This window comes from Sebastes fasciatus, chromosome 13, assembly GCF_043250625.1.
Source record: "Sebastes fasciatus isolate fSebFas1 chromosome 13, fSebFas1.pri, whole genome shotgun sequence".
NCBI lineage: Eukaryota > Metazoa > Chordata > Actinopteri > Perciformes > Sebastidae > Sebastes > Sebastes fasciatus.
The window spans coordinates 27,838,084-27,863,468 of NC_133807.1; the positions used below are offsets into that span (position 1 = coordinate 27,838,084).

Below are 25,385 nucleotides of genomic sequence, written 5' to 3' on the forward strand. Positions count from 1 at the left end.
GCTCTGTTCAGACTATCAGTGCGTAGATGAAATTACATATCTGCAGAAGATGGTCAAATCAACAACATTTGATTCCACTCACCTTGGATTTCATCTCTCTGTGTGTCTGTAGTCTCTTTTACTTTTATTGGTGCCATCATGTCCACTTTCAAAGATCATCATTTCTTGTAATTTCAGTATGTTTATTTCAATTCAAATAATTTAGCCAAACTGAAGAAACATCGAGCCCCCCCGCCCCTGCTCCACCTACCTCTCGTGTCTCCTAATGGCAGCCCCTGGGACACTCTTTGGCTCCATTTAACATAGAATATAAATCCACTGAGCTATAGGGTCCCTCATTTAACAAGATGCTGCTTTATGGCGCTGTGCAAAACTCAACCTACTTTTTTATGGATCATATGAAGAATATGTCATTGTCGGTTTATTTGATTGAGTGTTCCGTTCATATTTTAGAGCTCTGAGCTCCCCTGTTTGGTTTCTGGGATTAATTCATCATCTCTAATTTGACAACGATATGAGTCTCTAAAGCCGGACTATGCATCTAACGGGAAAACGACAAAATCCTCTTAATTGGAGAAATTGTTTATATATGTGCATGTTTGTGTTGCAGCATATGAGTCGCCCATGAGTTGTCCACATGTGCTTTTGGATAAATTGGTACCAAAGTTAATCAGAACCAATGACCTCCCCCCCCCCCCCCCCCCCCGCTTCCACCACCACCCAACAGCCAGATTTTTGCTTCATGGGTGCGTTTATGGCCTCAAACTCAGGTACATATATTTATGATGGCTGTAAAGCGGGCCGCTGTAGTTAATCTCCTAATGACGTCTCCTTTCCTCTGCCACCAGTGAGTCTGGGTTCGGGCCACAGGGACCGATCGCTGGAGACAGGACGGAGGGGGTGGACGGGGCCTTGTTTTTGGGGATGCAAATGCTTAAACTGAACTGGGTTTTGTGGTGGAGAGGGTGGCACAGCATGAGACGGGCCCTCGCTTTTTTTCCCCGTGTAGTATGAAGTGCAAAATGTATGTGACATGGCATATTCCAGAGGCGTGAGATCCATCGCAAGTGCGAGTGCCAGGGGGAGATTTCACTAATGAGAAACAAATGGGCCGCACTTCTCGGCTCTTGTCACTTTCTATCTGTGAGGCAGCTTTCTCTTTTTTTTTTTTTTTTAGGGCATTAATTTGCAAAGATGCTTTGAATACGCCTTTTTAGACTGCTTATTTAAATAATATGCACTCGTCAAACCATGCAGTCTACCTTTTGCATACATGCATGTGCACAGGTGTGAGTGCACGGTCATGTCATTAATGTGTGTGTGAGGGGAATTTGTTTTTCCGCCTGCTACTGTATGTAACTTGACTTAAAGATACAGTATATGATCTGCGAGTGACACCGGTGCACGCCAAGCTGAAACAGTTACCGCCCTTTTCCTCTTTTTCTGTCTCCACTGTCCATCTTCCCTCCCTCCTTCCTCTCTCTCTCTCTCTCTCCTCTCCTGGTTGCAGTTGTATTTGTGCGCCTCGGGAAGATTACAAAGAGGTGCTTTGTGAGGGGATGCAGCTGCTGAAATTCGACTAGATCCAGCTGAAGAGAGAAGGGAGCAGGTGGGTCAACAACGCCACCCCGCCGTTCCCAGAATATCAGGCTGCAGAGCTGTGCCTCCCTCCCCCACCCACACACACACACACACACATGCACATGCACACACATCCTCGGAGCACCCCTACCCCACCAAACAAACATTATACCATGTCAAAATACAAACACGGTAACACCCACAAAACAGCAATATGCACATGTCAGAAGAGTGCCTCGGTGGAAATACTGCCCACTCAAACAAGTGTGCATCAGTGGAATCATTCATACGGTGGGAGAATGTTGGCAGAAAGTTAGGAAAGCAACACAAATAATTACAACAACACACAAACATAGCCTCGCTAAGGCCTTGTGCTGATGCTAAGTTGTGGCTTTGTCATGGTTTTATTACAGAGGGCAGTGAACGTGCTGCAGAAAGCAGAGGAAGATCCTGTCAGCTTTGCGGAGTTCAGATGTTAACGGGTCGGGGTGCTGCCAAAATGTTGGATTTCTGCATCGCAATGGGGACAACGGTAAGATGACCCTCATCCGGCTTTGCGCAGCTCAAAAAGAGGTGGTGGGAGATGGAGGGAGGAGAGGAATGAAAGAGAGGAGAGGAAGTCCTGCAGGCGAGCGTTCTTGTTGTTGTCGAGGGCGGATCAGATGTCGCACCATCCTCTCTGCAGGGGACCGCACCAAGGTGACACGAAATGCACAGATTTGCTTTGTTTTTTCATTTATTTTCAATCCATAAAAACTTGCTCTAGAGACACTGAAGTGGTACTGAAAATGAAAAACGATGTTCCCACTTTGCTTTATCGTCTCCATTTTCACCCTTAATCAGCTCCAGCTCCAGACATTTCACACATGCATTCACTGTGGGAACGCCGGCCAAAATGCAGATGGATTTTTGTATTAACTTTGCATATGTTTCTCTCTCCGCCGTCATGTTCCATAAACAAGCTTTTTGATAATCATAAAAGCAATATGCTAACGAAATGCGAAGGAGTCGGACGGTACGGAAAGCTGTGGGCTTTGTGAACTATATTCTTCATGTTTCATCAACTGAAGCCTCTCTGTATCCTTAATGAGAGTTTTGACGCACATCACTGCCTCCCCCACACCTCCCTGTACCCATCCCCCCCTTTCGTGTGAGCAATAATTCAGCCACATTGATAATAAGTCCTTCTGTCCTGCCCTGGAAATGCTTGAATGTCATTTCATACACACTATAAACCCCCCCAGGGCTGTACCCTGAAAGAGCCCACTGTCCCACACACTTAGTATTCCTGCCTTGAGATGCTCGCAGACATCCTTATCGAGTCCTGTGAGCAAGCACACAGGCCAACAATCACTGAGTCGTACAGTATGTTTTCTCTCTTTCTCAAGCAAAAACCAGCAACATTCATCAGTGTATTTACTAGGGCTGGGACGATTCACCTATCTCCTGATTCGATCATATCACGATACTTGGGTGCCGATTGGATATGTATTGCGATTTTTAAGTATTGGGATTCTACAAGTATTGCGATTTTTGTTAACTTTTTTAACACTAGACCATGAGATAAAGTTGAATCATACACTTCTAGGGACTTTTACTTTGGAAAATATCTAAATTAATACAGTAAAAATGTTTGATTTTCAGCATGTATGTAGTCAGAGATGTCTTGAAGTCAAATATATCAGTAATTGTCAGGCATTATTTATTAAATTTTTTCCAGCAACCCAAAAATTAAAGAACAAAGATATTTCCCTCACAAATTAGTGGTCTTTACTTTTTAATTTCTAAGGGAAAAGTAATGTTTTATACTTCTGGAGAATATAATCCAATCAATCTTATTTACATATATGTAATTTTTGTATGTACAGTTCCCTTTGTTAACACCTTATTTTGAAAACCGGATGTAGTCACATGTGTATACTTAGCTCTCCCGTCAGCTCCGTTCTCTTTATACATCCATGGTCAGCTCCATCGGGGCCGTTTGAATGCATTTAACATAAATGTCAGTATATGGGTGCTCTACAGTTGTAGCGTCGACCGATTTGACCACGAAGATGAGAGTGACAGCTGGCCTAACCATGTCCATGACAGAGTTAACATGCAGCTTTAGCCGTGATGTCTAGCTCTGCTGGATTTAACATGTGAGGGTGCAGGTCGTATCCACGCGGACCCTCCACTGTTTTCTACTTTTTTGTTTTGGCTCGCTGCAGTTTGTTTTGGTCGAAGGGTACGGAACGGATATGACGTCACGTTACTCAGACTACAACAGTAAAAGTGGTAACTTCCTTGTACCTCTGCATAGACTTTAATGAAGCAAATATATCGATTTTGGCATTAAAATTGCAAAATCGTAAAAAAAGATTAATGGATTTTTTTTCCCCACCCGTAGTATTTACTGGAAACATTCACTCATGGCTCCACTGATATTTGTGTCTCTTTTGTGTTTTCTTTTTCTCTCTGAAGCTTCAAAATTCATCTCTATCTAGGCTCTCTTGCCCTTTTTCTGGCACACATATGTTCATTTTTCCCTGTGCAACTTTTCCATCTAGCTGATTCTTCTGTCAGAGTAAAAAAAAAAATACTTCCACTGGCAATACATCATCCAGTTGTCATTTCCTCCATCATTTCTGAATGACTTCAATTCTTTTCATGGGTCAGTAGTCTTCCGCCATTCATGTGACTGTCACGTTGAGACTCCGAGTTCAGTGACTTCATATCAGATCCATCACGGCGCTGTCACTCGCACCCCGCGGGCTCCTCTCGAGTCGCCGCCTCTCTCGCACCAGTTGGGAAACACGGCTCCCGCTCTCCACGCGGTGCTCCAGGTTATTCTTCATTTGCTCGTCAGTCACCCTGGTTCATCTGATATGGTAGAAACAACACGTTCTGGGCTCCTCGCTTGCTCAGATTACAGTTTGTGTGGAAGTGGTGTGAGAGAGAGATCATCATTAGAAGGTGGATCTCGGAAAAACGCAGACTTGCAGCCATCTGGAGCTCCATCTCTCCACATGTTTTAGAGTGTGGGAAGCTGCAACAGCGTGTCACTGGTCTAAAAATCACTAAATATTTCATCAACTATGCGCTCGCTGGTGGGTGTGTGGAAGTTATTGTTTTTTTTCTCGTGGCCAATTACTCTCCCATCACTGTCGTTCATTTACATCAGTTCATTTGTCATGTTAAAGTTGTTTACGAGCTGCAAAACGATTCTGAAGTTTGACAAAATGAAGCCATACGAAGGGCTGTGTCATCTTAACCAACTCTGGGCAACTGCAGAAGATGCGCCCACATCTCACCTCTCCTCCATATCTTCTACTGTGCGAGTAAATGGTCTCCACATTGCTGTGCTAGCGAAGCGTCATGCCTGATTGCCGCCATTCTCACATCTGCTTCCTGGAACAGCGGCGGGGAAGTCTCCAAAGAGCTCCCAGCGGAGCGCGGGGCATGTGTGCTCGCATATGAGGCGAGAGTTTTGAGACGGGGAGGGGGGCTCGCCGGCGTGGTTTATTTTCAAAGGGTAGTGCTGAGGATGTGTTGAGAGGTTGAGGAGTTGAGAGAGCTCTCTGCGCTCTGGTTTGGGTTTCACCTCCCTGGGACACAGCTGGGGGGTTGGGGTTAGTAGCCCAGGGAGGGGGTCCGCGAGGATTTTGTGTTTAGACAACAGCACAAACAAGGCAGAAAATTATTTTTTGTGTGTGTGTGTGAGAGAGAGAGAGAGAGAGAGAGAGAGAGAGAGAGAGAGGGAGAGACAGAGACAAAGTGTACAACCCTGTACATAATGTTATTTTCCTATCATATTTACAGGAAATGGTAACCCAAGTCTTGTTCATCTTTTTTGTGTCCTTGTATACATTTAAGTGTCGTGTGAGGGGGGGGGGGGGGAACAACATGCAAACAACCAAACTGATCTCCAGCAGAACAGGGAAGTAAAGCGGCATGTAATGTTTTATACTTCTGGTGAATATAATCCAATCAATCTTATTTCCATATATGTATTTTGTTTATGTTCCCTTTGTTAACACCTTATTTTGAAAACCAGACGTAGTCACGTGTATATACTTCCACTAACTTTGCCACGTTATCTATCTATAAATAGTTAGCTAGCTATAAATAGTTACCTAATTCTTGTTCATCTTTTTTTGTGACCTTGTATACTTGAAAGTGTCGTGTGAGGGGGGCCAAAAAACAACATGCAAACAACCAAACTGATCTCCAGCAGAACAGGGAAGTAAAGCAACCAGCTAACTGCCATATCTCCACCATTCATTTCCCTATTTCTCAGCAGCATGTGTAATGATAAGCACCGCTCCAAGTGGGCCACTTTGCATTTAAAAAAAGGGCCTGGGCCGTATGAAAAAGAAACACACGGAGCTGAACCGAACTTATTTGCTTATTCAAAGCTGCCATGCTTTCTTTTCTGGCCTACAGTACATCACCATACACACGTACAGCATGTTTTCCAGGTGCCACAGCAAACTGTGAAAGTTTTGAATGCGAAATAAGATGCAAAAGTGAAAAATTTGCATCTAGAGGACAGTTTCAAGGTCAGCACCAAAAGCTCACTCGGACACTCTTTAACGTTTGGCCATTTAAAGTGTTCCATGTCTAACTTAACTGCTCAGCGCGACAACCGAAGCATGTCCTCACCGAGTGGAAGAGGAACATGTATGTAAATCTAATCTGTCGATGATGATAAGCAATGAAGCAGAGCAACTTGTTGACGATAATGACTGATAGAAAGGTGCGTTTTATTGGCTGGAACATGAAAATTTACTAACCAGATATTGGACTTGCATGATATTGTGCAAATTGAAGTTGTCAGGAGCCTGCAATATGTAGTGTCGCTTGTCCAACTGAATCTCCTCTCCATACATAATCCATCTGAAAGCGTGCTCACTAAACACCACAGTTGGACGGTTTCTGTTTTGTATTTTTGTTGCCATCAGCACTATAATCTCTCCTAGTTTCAATCACTATTATTAATTTTCCTCACTTTAATATCTTAACCATAAAACACCCAACTCCCCAGTAAGCAGCGTCACAATACCGTACATCTAGAAAGCAAAAAGCAGACAGACGGCATGTCTGGATTTTTTTTTTTTCCTTATTCTTTTTTTTCTAAACGATTCTTATGACTTCTCTGCATTCGCTTCGTTGTGTTGCCTGCCAAACACTGAGGCTGCCACAGCGCTGCTGCTGCTGCTGCCGCCGCCGCCGTTGTGTTTTTTCGATCAGGCTGGTGTCGACCTGGGAAGCAGAGCTGTGCCACGCTGGAATTCAGGTGCCAAGAATATAATTTTCCCTTAAGTGCTTACAACTGTAAAAACCAAAGTTGATTCCCCGAGACTGAAAGTAATTACGGGCCATTTAAATTGGAGAGAAAAGGTGGTTTTCGCAGAAACATAATGCGGTCTGTCTAATATCTGTTTTATTTGAATGTTTTAACGTTCAGCTTGGTAATTTATATTGGCTGCGTGTGATTCCTCTGGAGGAAATGCCACTGGCTGCGGTTAACCCAAGGATTATACATTGTGGAGGATATATTGGACTTTCATATCAATAGTAATATAGAAAAGCATCATGTGGAATGAAATGGACAGTAATATCTAGTCTCTCACATCTAATTATCCTTCCATTTAAAGTACTGGCTACACACAGACTGTCTATCTATCGGATATCTGAATTAGCGGCTGGTTGGTCTTCACAGAGAGGTGAACTTGGCCGAGAGATGCACCACCAAGTGTAACCCTGAATCTGTTGTGACGGAGCAGAGGGTGGGGGCTTCACACGGTTTGTGAGAGCGTGACGGTGCACCTGTCAGAGAGGAAGGCCTGGCTAATCACTGTAAGCTGGCCGCAGAGTGAACATGTGTGCTGGGGAGACCCTCAGGCCAGGAGAAGGAGGAGGAGGAGGGGACTCAAGTTGTTTCAATAAAAAAAAAGAAGGATGTGGACCGAGAATCCCCCAGATCATTCCCCCACCTTCCCTCCGCTTTCACCGCTCCTTGGTTCTTCCCCTCTTCCCTCGCGTCGACTCCTCTCATTTCTCGGACATCAGAGCATTTTCTCTGTTTTCGTTGTTAAATCATCCGGCTATTGACGGAGTGATTGCTCATATATTCGCTGACTCATCTCTCCCGTGAAACCCGCCTTCCTGGGAATATCTGGCCTGCCATTGGCTCCCTCAGGTCTGATAACGTAGAGACTATTTCCCTTCTCTCTCACTCTCTCTCTCTTTCTCACTCTCTCTATGTTGAGTCATTCTCTGGGAAAGAAGCAAATCAGCACTCCGCCGAGATTCTAGAGAACACACTCTCCGGTTCTGTTGACGAAGGGTGAGGTTCTTCTTCTCCTCACGACCACACAGCGTGTGAAAATATGGCCCCGCAGACACACCTCGGTTTCCATGCGCAGTAAAACATACTGTACATGTTTTTCCCACAACAAATGACTTCACACCATAGTTGAGAGATACACAATCAGCCTGACATCCTACTGTTGTAGGAATAACTCAGGATTAGTTGTGTTTGTGCATAACTCTGGAAACGGGTAATAATTGACCCTTCCTAAGTCCCGCCCTTTTCGCTTTGTGCTCCAATAACAGTTGAGCAAGCTTGGAACCAGCCAGAACCTCGGTCAACTTTCCCCTTTCCTGTTATACTTAGATATGCTACGTCTGTTCAAAGGTAATTAGGGCTGTCAATCGATTCAAATATTGAATCGTGATTAATCACATGATTGTCCACAGCTAATCATGATTAATCACACATTTTTTATCTGTTCAAAATGTATCTTAAAGGGAGATTTGTTAAGTATTTAATACTCTTATCAACATGGGAGTGAGCAAAAACACTTGCATTATGCAAATGTATGTATATATTTATTATTGGAAATCAATTAACAAGATAAAACAATGACAAATATTGTCCAGAAACCCTCACAGGTACTGCATTTAGCATAAAAAATATGCTCAAATCATAACATGGCAAACTCAAGCCCAAAAGGCAACAACAGCTGTCAGTGTGTCAGTGTGCTGACTTGACTATGACTTGCCCCAAAACTGCATGTGATTATCATAAAGTGGGCATGTCTGTAAAGGGGAGACTTGTGGGTACCCAGAGAACCCATTTTCATTCACATATCTTGAGGTCAGAGGTCAAGAGACCCCTTTGAAAATGGCCATGCCAGTTATTCCTTGCCAAAGTTAGTATGACTTGGTTGGTACCAATAGATTCCTTAGGTTTCTAATTTCATATGATGCCAGTATCTTCACTCTAGCTTTAAAACTGAGCCCCCTACAACCTAAAAATCGCATTATTATCGCGTTAACTTTAAGGTAACATTACTATGCAAGTCACATTGCATTGGTGTCACAGTCTTCACGTACACATTACATTGTATGTAGTCGCTGCGAGGAACTTTCATTTTGTGTGATTATTGCAGCCCATGTGGACAAAAGCGGCAGTGTTCACGAGCACCAGACTCCCTTTAGAAAACCTCATTTTACTGCAGCGGGGTCTGACAGTCTGCCACTCGCCATCCTGGTTCTGGTTCTCCCGTGTCTCATTTCCCTCCAGTGGGCCCAACAATTCGGTCTCCAGTAGCATAGTGTTGCGTTGGTTAGTTGAGAGCTGAAGGAGTTTCTGGTGAACTTGCATGATTTCGTTATCTTATCTCTGTTTGTATGTTGAAGTATGTTTCTTTTTGTCAAGCTTGTCCGACCTAGCAACAGTAACTTAGGGGTCTTAAGGATCGTCCAATTGGAATATGGTCGGCGGTGGTGCAGCTTAAACAACTGAAAGCAAATACAAGATTTGTCCGGAGTTCAACAGCATTGTTATATTGTTCGCTCAGTCCGCCAAGTGGAAGGAAAGTTTTCAATTAACGTCAGATGTGGAGTACCTGACTTTGAATGCCGCTTCATTTCAGTTTTTTATTTTGATTTACTGTTAATTCCTGGAAGACTCCAAATATATATTACATTGGCCGCTCAGATTTGATTTTGTAAACTCTCTCTGCGTGCCTCGGCTATGACTAATTGCATTTGGCCGGCACACCCGAATGCTTCATGTTTGTCGGTAATCATTTGAATTGACCACCGTGACATTCCTCGAGAAGTCAAAACACTCGATTTCGTTGCACTAATGCTTCTACATTTTCCACATCGTTCTTTTCCTTCGGAGGGCTCTTACTGCCAAAGCGGCCTAACTTGCGCTCCATGGCAAATATATTATCGTATATAATAGAATAAAGATATATAAAATAATAGATCTTCAGTATTTCAAGACGAGCTGAGAAGCCAACTCAATAAGAAGGCTGCAGAAAACATCTGTTGTTTTTATGCTTTAATATAAGATTACAGTTTAAATTAGTTCCCCATGACAATCTGAGAGAGATTAGCGTCTTTGATACACTTTCACTTCACATCTTCTTTCTCTTCATGCAGGCTAGGAAGTGTAACGGAGCTGGTAGAATGATAAATGGGGATAATGAGCATAAGATTTGTCACCAAATAATGTATGTATGTGACACTATACATATTGAACTGTTTAGTTTACTGTGTTATTACACAAGATGGATGTTTCAGAGAAGCCGTGTTTCTCATTAGTCAGCCAAATGGGCTTTTTGTTTATGATGCTCACAAGTTAACACCTTCCTCCAAATCTGAAAAATGGGACCTTTTTGTGTAGACTAATCCTTTAGGAAAAGCCATCAAGTGGAGTTTGGGGTCCCGAGTGTATAGTCAGTAACCGGCCTTTTCAACAGATCCCTCCTAAACATTGGAAGCCGGACTGGACATTAAACATGCAGAGAAGTGCCTGCTGTCTACAGCTTGTCAATGTGCTTCCACTTATCTCCACCACCTCCTCCTCCTTTAGTCTTTCTCTCCTCTCTCACTCTATCTCTTCTCACCCTGTCTCCCCCCCCCCCCCTGAGGGAAGAGTTTGAAGTGGCGTTTCTTGGGCTTTGTTTCCTAAACAGGCCGGTTTTGTTGTGTCTAGTGTCTGGGCTTTGGCAGGGCCTGGATGCTGAGCTGAAACCTAATCTAACACTGCGCTCGCCACACCGCAAGAGGTGGTTTTTTGGTATCCTCTTAGTGGCTGCTAGCCGCTTTATTCTGGACTCTACGGGCTCCCTACTGACGGCAATGGCTTCCCATCATGGGATAATGGTTTGTTGCCTTCCACTATCCTCTTTGGTCTAACTGCTCCTCAAATATAGCTTACTCTTCCTCTAAACACACACCCCCATGCAGGCTTTAAAGGCCCTGGAAGCCTATTTTTGCAATTTTCTTCTTACTGTGAGTGATAGGGAGTCCTTCATGAAGACACACACTTTTCTACCATAATTAAAACATTGTTTTGTTATTTCACATGAGAGATATCTCTGTTTTCAGCCGATTAGACTGTTGTCAGGCTATTGAATAGGCGTTATCAGTCGCTATAAGCCCCACATATGTAGGTCAATACGGGCCTGCTACACCCACTAGTAGGCTTTATCATCTATTTACATGGTAGATCGCCCAACAGAAGTAGAAGTCAGGCGCTGTAGGACACAGGATTTTCACCTAAGAGACCAGAGTTCGCATCCCATGTGAAAAATGTTGGTCTTTTTTGCCTAAACCTGAAGACTGTTTTGTTTGTGTTCAAAATGTTTACAGTTTTACATGTTAGAACGTGTTGCTTTTAAGTTTCACTTTCACTTTTACCACGTAGCAGGCCCCTAGTGACCCACATCTATGGTGCCTATAGCAACTGATAACGTCTATTTAATGTCCTGATAACAGTCGAACCAGGTGCTGTTTTCATCTGAGCTCTTCTTACTGGTTTGAAGTGGGCGGGGCTCAGCTGGAAAAAGGTGATGTCACATATTTCAGGGCACCAATCAGGAATTAGCACTATACAGCATAAATGAGAAGTGTTCAGGTTTTTGAGTGTTGAGGTCTTAATAAAAAAATAACTCATGATGTTTATTTCCAAACTTTAAGTTTGACTCATTTTATCATAAATATTTACTAAAGGCTAACAATTTGAAACCAGGTTTTAAATGTTGTACTGTAACATTGTGATAAACACAACGAGGCTGCAAAAGCGGACTAGTGAGTGGAAGAGTTTGTGTTCAGCGGGGATGACGTTTAATGTCCTCGGCAACATCTGTAGTCTCATTTAGCCACTTGTTAGCAACCACGCTTTTTGAAGACACAGAAATTCAAAAGTGGGATATTTACTGACGTATTTTATGTCGTAGAACAAAACGTTAAAATCTCTTAAGCTTGTGTTAACCACAGACCTTATTACAGGCATCTGTAAAAAAAACTTTGACTTCCAGAGGAGGGAACCGGAAGAGCTAAAATGCAAACTAATTTCCAGGTTTTAGGACTCATTCCTGCAGCACTCTATAGACACCGCTTACGGCAGAACTTCTGTGGTTCAATGAAGACTACATTGTGACACAGAGACAGCAATAACGTTGTGAAACTATGACTACTTGGAACATACTGAGCATCCCTATGGAGAGCAGAGAAATGATCATACTTCAGGAGGGGATTGAGTTAATTTTTTACTCTGACGTCATTCAAGTTGATCTTACTGTATGAAAGACTTTTTACAACCACTTCAAGCCCACAGAGGCTGAGAGTCCACACTCAAAATAGATCGATTTTAGGATGAAGTATCACTTTAACAACGACTGAAACTGACAGGGTGCTGCTGTACCAGTTGCTGCTACTGTAGCATTCCTTGTCTACCTGTTAGGCCTCAACACACACACACACACACACACACACACACACACACACACACACACATACACACACACACACAATACCGTGGGTCCCCTGGCCTGGCTGGGCTGTGGGTAGCTTGTAACCCAAGTGTTTTATTAGCAACTGGTCCAACACAGCTAATTGCTTCCTGAGGGAGCCGCCTCCCTCCGCTCCGTGACTGATTAACGGCCCACATTATGTGTCTCGACAACCTTGACAATCTTTTTTTTTTTTCTTTTTTGGTCACAAAACTTTTTATTACCCTGCACTGCCACAAATCTCCAGAGCAAATCTCCTCTCGAACCAGTTTTTTTTTTTTCATTGTGAAGCAGTTAAAGCGTTTTTTTTTCAGTAATTAATGTTTATTAATATGATTTAATGATTTTTCTAAATAGAGTGTTTTTAATAGTCGCTTACTGGTATGGCTTGCTACATTATTGCCGTAGTCATCTGTTTAAGGTTTGCAGCATGTGTAACATATATTTTATATTTTCAAATTATTTAAAAAGTTACTCTTTCCACGGTAGAGATGATGAATCTCTCATACACATCATTAATACTGTATGCTTTTCACACATTCAAACACAATACTGCATCCAACATATTCTCATGCAACGGTTTGTATGGTATTTGACGAAAAAGTTATTCCCCCGTTTTCGTTGGTTTTCCTGCAAATGTCCTGCAACACGTGTCAATTCTCATTACATACAGTCTTTTCAAAATAAACTTCAGTCTTCCTTAGGTTTAGGCAACAAAAATGCTTAGTTAGGTTTAGGAAAAGATCGTGGTTTGGCTTAAAATAACTCCGGAAGTGACGTTACTTAAGTACGTAAGTTACGTGACAAATACACGGGGTTCGAACGCCGGTCTCCTGGGTGAAAATCCAGTGTTTTTTGACCCACCCATCCACCCGACCTCCTCCCTACGCAGCGTGTGTTGCTCTTTATACGTCCTGTTTCACAATTAAGTGAATTACACATGTATTGATTTTGTGGTATATACACAAATTACAGTGCATTACTTTTCGTAGGTATAGCTACGAACGGTGTATGAAAAAAAGCCTGCTGCTTCACAATGCGTCAAATCCATAGAAAATGTGTCTCATGTGAAAATGCCAGTTTCTTTACATCTTTTTGTTGATTTAAAACTGAGAAGATGAGATCTGATTTTAATATTCTTTGTCAGCGTTTATTCGCTCGTAGACTTTTCATATCAATACAGTATTAGTGCACTGTGTATGTTTCTGGTTTCGCAAACAAATCTGGGTCATTCAGATCCAATAGAAGTTGTTTTCTGGTCGTAATCCGATTTGTCGCTTATTTCTCTCACAGGGCCTTTTATCTTGCTTTTCTGAATTTAATTATTTTCTAGCTTTAAAACCACTTGTTCAAAGCTATTAGTTTCAACAGATTTTATGTATCTTCTCATTCACTGTGTGTATTGTATGCGTGGGATGACTCTTGTCGCGTACATGCAACACTCATGATGTAAGCATATAATATAACGGACCAAAACCAGGCATCATCTGGTTTTTGACCTGTTAACTCCCTAAGGGGAAAATACTGAATATATGATCAGTGGCCGTCTGAGTGGGTGGACGTCAGCTCTGAGAATTTCCCTTCAGTTATTTATTTTCTTTTTTCTTTTTTGGTGCAGATATTTATGTAAAAGCGCAGCTTCTCATCCTCTTTTAAAACTTTGTTCTTGAGGTTCTTAATTACAAACGCTGAATCTCTGATCATAAAAAGCAGTCGCTGGTTTCCGGACTCTTCTTGTTGCGTGCTCTAGTCTCATACGTGGCTTTGATGATGCCATTGGGAGCGATGAGCAGATGGGTTTCAAAAGGCTGCTTTCCCCAAACAGGATATAGATGATGTGTAGGCCCTGGTGCTCTCTGGAGCGGGGATCAAATGGTGTTCTTCCACCCCCCACTGCTCCCTCCATCTCTGCAGGGTGGGGTCCGGACGCACGGCTCGAGGAAGAGGAGGTGTTCCTCAAGTGTGTTTCAAGGTCACCCTGACGCACGTGCTGCATCCTCATCACTTCCTGTGAGTCATCTGGATATCGTTACGTCTCCACATCATTTATATGTCTCTAATAAATAACTAGAATCCACATTTTCCTCTATCTTGGTGTTTTAAAGCAGAATCCCGCGTACTTAAATCAATCTTTCTCCATCGTTCTGCACCTCATTTTGACCCCCTGGATACAGCACTCTTTAATTACTGTCACAGTTGCATATATATGATGGTGGATCAGGGTCCTGAAACCATATTCAGCCAAACTGCGGTAAAAAAGCGCATAGTTCTGGTCCGGGCTTGAAAGAACCCCTCCTGTGCCTTTTCTCAGAAGTCCCGAGCCAACGTCAAGAACGGAAATACATTATTGACATGGATTTGTTTTGCGCCTTTTCTTTTTTAACATTTTTCTTCCATAAACGTGTCAGAATCGGGGACATCTGTCTCGGAGGGGACTCATCTGACGGATCTGCGCGCTCACATGTGTTTCGGCGTAACTGCAGCTGTTATTGAATGTAAGATAATGGCACTAGGATGGGCATTGACATCGGGGGGACGATGGTGCTCCTCGGACAGATTTTTTCTCTCCTCAGCGTGGTCGTGAACCGAGCGGGCAGAGCAGCTATAACATCGATAGGAGGGCCGCGGGGCCAGAGGGAGGAGGAGTCATTTTAGCATTAGCAGAATCACATTTTGAGAAAGATGCAGCATTCCAGGACCTCTTTATTTGATTAGCTGTAATGTCATAAATGCAAGAATGTACTCTGATAAATGGCAAAAGTAGCTGATGAATTAGTTATTCCCGTCAGCAAATACCCACGCGAGCTTGCCCTCCCCGTCCTCGTCCCACGGGCCACATTGCCTCCTCAATCTGCAATATGGAGCATAATTATACTAATTTCTCTCAATTGCATTAGCGAGGGCCTGGAGGAAAGAAAGGCTGTCTTTCTAAGCTGGAGCCTTGGCTATGCAGTCAGCCTCCCTGCACCTCAGAGAGCAAGTACAGGGGGAGGCAACATGACCCCTGCTCACCCCCCTCACCTCCCCCTCCTCATTTGACTTCACTCCTCTCTCCTCATTTCGTTCCCTCCAGCTCTTGACCCTCTTTTCTCTGTCCATTTTTTCCTCCCACACCGATTGCTTCAACTGATGTGAACTGAAACTTGCAGAAAACACTGGAATGCTTCCGGTGCTTGTAGGATCTGAACATTTTTCCATTTAGTTTTTTTTCATCTTTTTCTTTGAAGTAGAAACATGACTATGCATGTTCTGGCTTCTGTTTACATGGCACAGGGGATCTCTTAATATCCCACTGAACTTGTCCTGAAACGGTCCCATACTTTATCGTAAAGCCCAACTAAATGAAAGAAATAACGCCAGCATAGAGGTTTACTGGATTTAGTTTGATGGACTACTTGGTTCAGTTTTGGATGCTTCGGTTATCTTGTTAAATAAAAGTCAAATAAACTAACTGAGCAACCCGATCTCATGGGAAGGCGGATAAATAGCAGAACATTCTAATAAAGGACATTCCCCAAGTCATGATGACGCATATTTGGCTCTTCGCGTTTCTATTATACGCCACCTCATTAGCATGAAATGGTCGTGGTTGTGTTTAGGCAACAAAACGATGGTAAAGACCGCAGTTAGATTACGGTAAGAAAACCACTTAAGTTTAGGAAAAATGACATGGTTCAACATGTTTTCATCCCAACTCGTCACATACTGACACTTTGTCAGACCCCGTGGCGCCACTTTTGTCTTGCAGTAAACACGTGCTTAATGTTGTGAATTAAACAAAAACACTTGCTTAAGATTAGGCAACAAAACCACTAAGTTAAGTTTATGAAAAAAAAACAACATGGTTGGGCTTAAAACTACTAGATTTGTACAGTGAAAAGATGACTTGACATTGTGTACATGGGACACAAACTATCAGCTGATTGTAAAGTGAAAGTGAAACGTGAAGAACGGGACACTAACAGCGGTCTCCTGGATGAAAGCCCGGTGTTGTTGGACCCATCCACCTCCCCTCCTGCCTGCCCTGAGTGTCTCTTACACTCTTTAAACTACGTCACCACACTCCCGGCGCACTTTCCCTGTGCATTTACTGTTGCTGGCGGATGGGTTTACATTGTAGTTGATAGAAAGCCTGGTGCGTCGCATACCGGCGCTAAAGGGTGCCGTGTGCGTCGGTATTGAACGTAGACGGTCGTGACAAAGCGTCGGTATTTGACGCCCTGGGAATGATAACGGGCTGCATGGTTGGGCTTAAAATAACTATGTAAACTAAGTAAAATATATACGTAACAAAATCACACATCACAAACTTCACTAGTGTAACTTCAAAATAACTCAACGACACTTTGGGACACGAACACTGGTCTTGAACGCTGGTCTCGTGGTTGAAAGTCCTGTGTTTGTTGGACCCATCCACCGTAAACAGTCTCTCTCACTTTTTATTCTATGCCACTTGCTCTGTATAGCATATTCACGTGAATGCATTTGCATTGCAGTCAGTACAGACTACATGGCGTACACATGACACGCCAAAAGCAACAAAGGCGTTGTTATTGCACGTGAAATGACTTACAATTTATCGTGTCATTCATACGTCATTTGGTGAGACCGGGTTGTTTTTCCTGTCTGACAGTGTTTTACTAAATGAACAGTTCTATATAGATTGTAATAGATAGTTCTGTATACTACTGCAGATATGACGCAATAAAATGTCCCTTTCTGTGTTTCCTTCCCGGCAAGTAGAAGCAGTCCTCCATGACCAGGTCACATCAGACTGGCCTGGTGGACGAGGGACTCTGGGGGACTGCAGGGTGCTGGTAGTGGGAACACGGCCTCGGTTATGAAAGACGCCATTGTCCTTCCTGGCTCGCCAACATAGAAAATGAATAAATCAAAGAGAAGAGATCAAGAGTGGAGGGGATGGAGGGAACGGGAGGGGGGGCTATCTGACATCTGCATTTTTAAACTGCACATTGAGCTCTGGAGGAATGTTGTTATCATCCACCATCGATTGCTACAATGGTGAAGAATTTTGCATTGAATTATAGCGTGATCTGACCTCTGATCAGATCTCCACCTCCTCTCTGCCCATGCCGTCACCCCTCACGTATATACAAATATCTCTGCTGTGATATAAACTTGATGATAAATAGATTAGCAATGTGTGTTTTCATCATGCAATACCTATGGTATGTAAAATAATTAAATTTATACAGTTTATAAAAACATGGCTAACATCTAATTGTTAACACACACTCATATATTTCATCTCCATCAGTCTGTAATGATCGATCACGCGTGTCACCCTGGATTGCAGTCATTGTTTCTTCCATATCAAGCCGTTACAATGAGTCTCTATTTCTGTTGATTTGATTTGGGGATTTGCTTTCAAATTTTCTCCATCAACCAGAACGTTTTTGTTTTTTCTTTGTTTATGTTTTTTTATTTAGCAATAAATTGATTACAGAAAGAGTGAAGACAAGTACAGTGACACATAAACAGCCAAAGGGGATTATACAAAGTAAGACAAATGACAAAAACCAGCTGAAACCAGAACTTATCATTGATGTTTCATAATTTGGTTTAGGTGGGACGTACAGTAAATCTGGTTTACATATTAGTGCTCCGAACGAAAATAGATGGTCTTTTCTGACTAGACTTGGATGCATTCTTCGAGCTAATAAAATTATCGCCAATCAACTGCCACAATGAAACCTCAAAGAATGTGACTTTCCTGTCGAATGATCAAATGATAAGCATGGCAGCAAGCACAGTTTCTTTTACAAAATCAAGGTGTCCATGTGCCCGCATGTACCCCGTCTCTTAGAAGTTACGTTAATATGCAACTAATTTGCAGCAGCGACATTTGTCAAATCAAGTTTACGACGCTTTCACAAGCCAACATTTAGTCTGTTTCAATCAAACTCTGGTGTTGTTTGTTTGGGCGGTTGTAAACGCAGTAATCGTACTCTGGTGTTGTTTGTTTGGGTGGTTGGGAACGCAGTAATCGTACTCTGGTGTTGTTTGTTTGGGCGGTTGTAAACGCAGTAATCGTACTCTGGTGTTGTTTGTTTGGGTGGTTGGGAACGCAGTAATCGTACTCTGGTGTTGTTTGTTTGGGTGGTTGGGAACGCAGTAATCGTACTCTGGTGTTGTTTGTTTGGGTGGTTGGGAACGCAGTAATCGTACTCTGGTGCGTACTAAAACAACCGCTCCGTGGCCGCTTGCGAGGGTTGGTCCCGAACTTGAACCAAAAGGCAGGCTGCCTGTGCTGTCATTTGTTGAGATGGACACTGGTAAACAACAGGTTAACATGAGTGAGAGAGGACTGACCCGGACTTCAAGATGATTGCTTGATATCTGAGCCAAAGACACATACAGAATACGCTAAATAAAGTCCACAAAAATAGAGACATTCAAGATAAACTAGAAGGGATCTGTGCACACAGTAGATCAGTGCCGAGTCAGAGTGAAAAAAAACATTGACAGCAATGTTTCAAAGTCAGCGATTCCCTGTATAGAAGTGGAAGCTCTCGAGACGAAAAAAATACATTTGCTCCCCTCAGCAAATATTTTTTGGTAACACTTCATTTTACAGGTCTGCAAATTTCATGGTAATTAGGTGATAATTAGTAAATTACCCCAAAATTTAGAAGCGGCTGTGCACTGATCTTCATCAGAGACCAAAACTAATAGAAGACACTTCTGATCAGACACAAATCTCACCATTGTGTGATTTATTGTCTAAACAAATGTAACCTGGTAGCTAATGTAATAATTCAGGCGGAAGTTTTTAAAAACTTTCAAACAAGTTATTTGCTACTTATTTATCTATTTAAATGTATCTATTTATCAGCAGACATGGAAATAAAGCATATCAATTAACTTTGTAGTCTTTTCCTCGAAATGTATTAAATTAATTACCAGCTATTGGGAAATAGGGCAATATAATTATTAAATAATATTTATAATAAAGTAATTTTCGATATATTTTGAGGTAAATATTGGGATAATTTGACAGTAATTCCAAAGAAATTTCAAATAGGTTATTTGCTAATAATCAACTAATTACCATGAAATTTTCTGTAATGAAATTGAAGTGTTACCCAATTTTCTCATCTTCTCCGTCAGCTGTTCACACTTCTATTCTTGATAAAAGTGATATTTTATTTCAACACATTCTCATCCCAACTCGTCATATATTGATGCTTTGATTTGTGACTCATTTGGACTAGCGAAACGGAGTATGGCTTGTGATGGCACCCTAAGTCACCAGATTTGTGACTCGAATTTGACTCAAGTACAAGTCATGTGACTCGAGTCTCCACCTCTGATATGAGTAAATATAAGATCACACAAGTAGTCATTTTTGTTCTGGAAGATGCCTCCTCTTTAGTTCATGTCCTTTCTTAATGGACTGCACAAGCTTTTCATCTATCATATTCAGATTGTGGTGTGTGGTGACCAGTCAGTCAGTCAGCTTCTGCCTGAACTCTGCCGTCTTCCAGCCGGTGCAGACTGGTATACTGGTGGATCCCAGTAACAGCAAGACAGCAGCTGTCTCTGATTCAGTTCAACACAGTGGCACTTTGCTGCTGCCAGTGCCTCCCATCCCAGGTGTGTGTGTGTGTGTGTGTATAAGTGTGTGTGTGTGTGTCTGTGCATAAATGGTGTCAGCACAATGGCCGCCCTGTGTTGACCCTGTGCATCTGTGTCCGCCCGGACAAGCTCTACTGTCCTGCTTGCCGCTGGGTCCTCTCCTCCAGCGTTGACAGCACACTACAGGTGCCCGACACATCTGGCACTTCGCACAACCAAACGCACACACACACACACACACACACACACACATCTGCTGAGGCATTGATAAGTTAGATTAAGAGGTCTCAAAGGAACACACTAACAAAATCAGCAGGGACATAACACATCGCCTTCAGTTGCTACTTTGAGAAGTGAGAGAAGTTATTTTCTTCGCGGGGCCACAAACGCGTTCATTATTTGACCAGGCCACGAGTTCATGACCAGACCTCTAGTCATTAATGAAAGTCTGTGTCTGGGGCGGGATTCTGAACAGTCATCACACTGTTTTTATCATCTACTACCCCCCCAACATCTTTCATTACTAAACACATCCTGCACATAATCAATGCTCTGTCCCACAGAAACCTCTGTTTGCAAACTCTGGACAAGCAAAAAAAGTTTGCTTGAAAGGAGCCATTTATAGTTTTTGTAAGCTAAAAGAACATTTGTATTTCATTTGGTAACTTCTGAAACACAGTGCCACCCCTGCAGTTGCAGTTGTGCAAATTGGAATACTTGCAGAGCACAAGGAGGGGAAAAAAAACTCCACTCCACTTTATTTGCACTAAGCTATGCAAATAAATCATGTAAGTTAGTGTCAGCGTTCTGGCAAACAAACCAGCAGTGAGATCATCAGGCTTGGTTTGCCCTACAGAGGCAGAGGCTGCGGTCAAAAAGTCGTTTTTGCTTAGGAAGGTTCCTAACGGAGGGAAATGACCCGGAAGTATCTCCGTAGCAGTCATGATAAGAGCTGTTTGAATCCTGTAAATGCTACGGAAAGGTGCTTCAATGATTCTTCTCTTACGTCCTTTAGCATAGGATACACCGGACCATCTTTTACCAAAGGAGAGGAGATAATGCCGCCCCACAATTCCTTGCGGCTGCAACATTTAAAGCGACACACCATTCGTTCATGAAAACAAACAATATGTTTATCTTGCATAATATTTTCAGACAGTCATATACTAATTGGGATTCATGTAGATAAATATGAGTGGACAGTGACTTATTCATGTCGAACAAGTAATAAATAAGTAAACAAAAAGCAAGAATAACAAGAACAGTATACATATCACAAACTGTCAATAAACAAATAATCAACATAAAGAAATATTACGTCCAAAAAGGAGTAGAAAGAAATATACATTTAATGGCTCTATACCTTCTCCATAACGCAAACAATAACTCATTATTTATTCCTTTTTATTTTAATTCCAAACTTAGTAATGAAGTGATATTTTTCACCGCTTGTCCACGTTAGGTAAAATAATCCTTTATTATATGTAGCAGCAGAAGGACCTGTGGTATCTCTCTTTACACACTGCAGGTGAAGCAGCCTGTCACTGAAAGACCTATTTAACAACGCACGGGGGGAAGCAGCACCTTTTGTAGTCCATCTTCAGAACATTGTAGTTTCACCATGGCAGACCTGCGTCACTAACACCCACTGCCGTTGCATCATAATTACTGAGCCTAGTGTATAAGTGCACTCGGATTCTCTTAACACCACGGTTGTCTTTTCCTAAGTCCTTCTGAATTCTCCTTCACATCTTTCCTTGACCTCATGACGTTTTACATCGAGGTCAAGGAGAGGCGGTTAGGAAAAGACATTAGGACGTAATGTTTTGACTTTTCGACTGCAGCCGTAGTGTGCAAAGGCATGCAGGCCAGGAGTTTAACCAGTTAACAGGTTTCACTTCCTCATTCACCTGACGGGATAATTTGCATGAGCATCTGAGGAGGAAGCATCGTCCGTTCCACCTGTCATGCTGATCTGTCAGCAAAGTTTGTGGCATGTTTCAAGTCGCATCTCTTCCTCATTAAGGTGTAACCCACCAGAACCGGCCCCTGGAGGAACTCTTGGTATCATGTTTCTGTAAAAGTGAATAAGCTGGTTCAACTTAAAATAATTTGTAACCTGGCTGCCTTAAAGGTTTGAGTTAGGCAAGCTAAGAAACTTCAGTTGTTTGAACATATGTCTGAGTTCCTTAAACTTTGAATAATTAGTTGGGGTGACAAAGCTGAAGCTGACAAAATAGTCCCACAAGGAGGGAAAAAAAGCTCCACTCCTGTGCACTAAGCTATGCAAATAAATCATGTAAGGTAGTGTCAGCAGCGTTCTGGCAAACAAACCAGCAGTGAGATCATCAGGCTTGCTTTGCGCTACACTGGCAAGCAGAGGCATATAGTGTGCAAATGCAGGCCAGAGGTTTAACCAGTTAACATGTTTCACTTCCTCCTTCACCTGACAGGATAATTTGCATGAGCATCTAAGGAGGAAGCACCGTCCGTTCCACCTGTCATGCAGATCAGTCAGCGAGGTTTGCGGCATGTTTCAAGTCGCATCTCTTCCTCATTAAGGTGTAAAATTGGCCTTTCATGTGTTTTTCACCAGAACTGCCTCTGGAGAAACTCTTTGTATCATGTTTCTATGATTTATCCCCGGAAAAACACCTTTAGCAAAATCAGAAACAGTACTCGGTCGGAGTCGGTCTTCCTGACTGAGCTGGATTTTCTCCCAGATTGTGTGTGTGTGTGTGTGTGTGTGAGAGCTGTGCATGCGCGGGTGTTATTACAGCTCTAGGTCTAGAAGGTCAGGTCACAGGACATGACAGTTGGCCGGTGGAGAGCAGCCTCCAGGCCAGTGTAAGTCCCCTCCACCCCCCCGCCTACCTCTCTCTCTCTGGGTGGCCTGTGTTTACGAGCTCCAGGAGCAGGTCATCACCGCGCTGAGAACACGGCTGCTGCAGGGGGACTGTTTCTGGGTCAGCCCCGGAGCAGCGACCAGGATATTTTTTTTTCCCTCGCTGTGTGCGCCTTTTACACGTTATGTGCGCGCTCGCTTCTGTGTGTTCGCGTGTGCGTCGGTTCGGGCTTCCTGTGTGCAACGGTGCGGGGGAGCAGAGATGGGGGTGAGATGACCCTCGACCCCGACCACATGTCCCGGTCTGTCGGCTGATCACCCACACTTCCGCCTGCGGGGCCTCTCTGCTCCTCTCTCCGGGGCCTGAGAAATCTCCCGGCTCATCAGCGCTGTCATGTTGCAACACGATCCTCATCATCAGCATCTTCGTTATTGTGTTTGTAGTTTGCATCGTCGCACTACAGTTTATGTTTGGCGTTCTTCTAAATTCCTTTTTTCTATGAGTTCAGGAGCACATGGGAGAAGATGCGAGCCAAAATGTTTGTGCACAGTCAAGTCTGAAAGATTTATATTTAACTGTGAATCCTTTTCCTCACTTTGACAGAATGATGATAAGTGGTAATGTCTCATCCACACTTGGTTGATGCTTAGATTGACAAAATGGGTAACACTTCATTTTACAGGTCCGCAAATGTCATGGTAATTAGGTGATAATTAGCAAGTAACCTATTTGAAATTCCAAAGAAATTTCAAATAGGTTACTTGCTAATTACCATGAAATTTGCGGACCTGTAAAATGAAGTGTTACCAAAGATCTTAGATAACTAAAAACACACTAAAGGCACTGGTAGCAACAATCATTGGTAGATCCTGCACACACGGTGCTGTGTTTATACCACATTACTGAAAGGATGTGGTCTAGCTGGAGTAAGATGTCTCTCTTTCATGGAACCAGTTGTGCAAGTGACCATCCACATTGTCAAAACCCACAGCAACAGGTAGTCCTATAACACACACTCTGTACATTATTCTGTGATTTGAATCACGACAAAAAGTATACAGCGGAAAAAATAAGTAAAACTTTAAATTCTTCTTTTTGGAAATCAAATAAATTTTAATATCAATTTGGCTTGACTACAATTCACATTTGGTTTGCCAGTTTTCTGACTCTGTGCAGCCAATTCAAATAGGAGAATGCACCCGATCCACCACGAGTAGCCTACCTTGACCACCGGTGACCTTTTAACCCCCAGCTTCCCTGGGAACACCACCATTCCTGTCCTCTCACTCACAGAGCACCAGTCACCGGCCCAGGGCAAACCCACCACAAGGCTCTCTTTGACTACTCCTAATGAGAAGACTATGGTACGGTATTGCAACCCAAGTGGAGAGGTTTGCCTTCTTTTACTCCGCTTCTTATCGGCCCGTGAATCTAAAAATTATTCAATTATCTGCATCTCCTCTTCCCGAGGATTATGTCCTCTCCCGGTAGTGCGCCCTATTCTACTAACGTGGTTAAATACAGTTAAATTATATAATCACAGAGGCTGCAATTAGTGCAGTATGCTTGTCGATAAAGGGGCCAGTATGCGCGTTGGCAGCGCACGCTCTCCTCCGACATCCCAATTCCTGTAATTAAATGTAGGGGTCTGCGTTTTAGTTTATTGGATTTGTTTTGACTGATTGAGCGCTGGCATTGACTGATGGGTGGTGTGTCGGACGGAGACAGAGCGGGGTCTGGCATAATGTGTGTGCATGTTATCCTGTTGCTGCCCTTAAGAAACTGTCCTGGAAGTCAAAGGTCAATAATCCCATAAAGCCTCACTTCACCTTCAGCGCCTGTATTTTTAAAAACACAACAAACACTGAAGGTGCTTTTTAAATCAGTGCTGCTCATGTGCAGAGCCAGCTTTACTCTGCTGTGTGTGTGTTTGCAGTGGCATTGGCTGTGTTTATTTGGTCAGGGGTGTCAGACAGATTAGCTGGTGTGTTACAGGTGCTATAAAAGTTGTTGCTTTGGACACGGCTCATGAACAGTGTAATGACTCCGGGGCTCATGTTAATCTCACTCCTCCTGGCTCCGTCTCGGGGTGCTGGCCTGTTTTAGCTGGCGGCCTGGGCTCGGGGCTAACAGGCGAACGGAGCGTTCCAGCATTTACGCCTACTGGCCGAGGCCGGGACGCAGGCCAGGGAAGGAAGGAGGGAAGGATGGAGGAGGAAAGGAAGGAAGGGCGGAACAAGGAGCGTGTTTGTGACCACAAAGGGGCTGATTTTTTTATTAAACACTTTTCTTTATCTGCTCTCCTGTCGTTTATGCTCACATGTAGAAGGCTGGAGATCAGAAGAGAGGAAATATGTTGTGCAGCGCAGAGAGGAGGAATATGCAGGAGTGAGAGATTGAAGGAGGAAAAAGAGTGATGGACTCAGTCCCTCAGTGTGATCTCCTCAGTGTGTTGTGGAGTCCATGCTGTTTGTTTTATTGGCCTTTGGGGGGAAAATGAACAGAACATTTGTGCTGGATAGGCGGAACCACATGGTCTGCAGTTTATTTATGGACGATC

The 25,385-nt window shown here is 43.1% G+C and overlaps 1 long non-coding RNA gene across 1 annotated transcript in view; it reads left to right on the forward strand.

Annotated features, from left to right (window-relative positions):
• Positions 1–25,385, forward strand: part of LOC141781105 (uncharacterized) — a 73,996-nt gene that overhangs the window by 28,217 nt on the left and 20,394 nt on the right. The window contains exons 2-3 of the long non-coding RNA XR_012596775.1: positions 1,511–1,609; positions 1,995–2,113. This is a non-coding gene — a long non-coding RNA (uncharacterized LOC141781105). The remainder of the gene's footprint in view (positions 1–1,510; positions 1,610–1,994; positions 2,114–25,385) is intronic.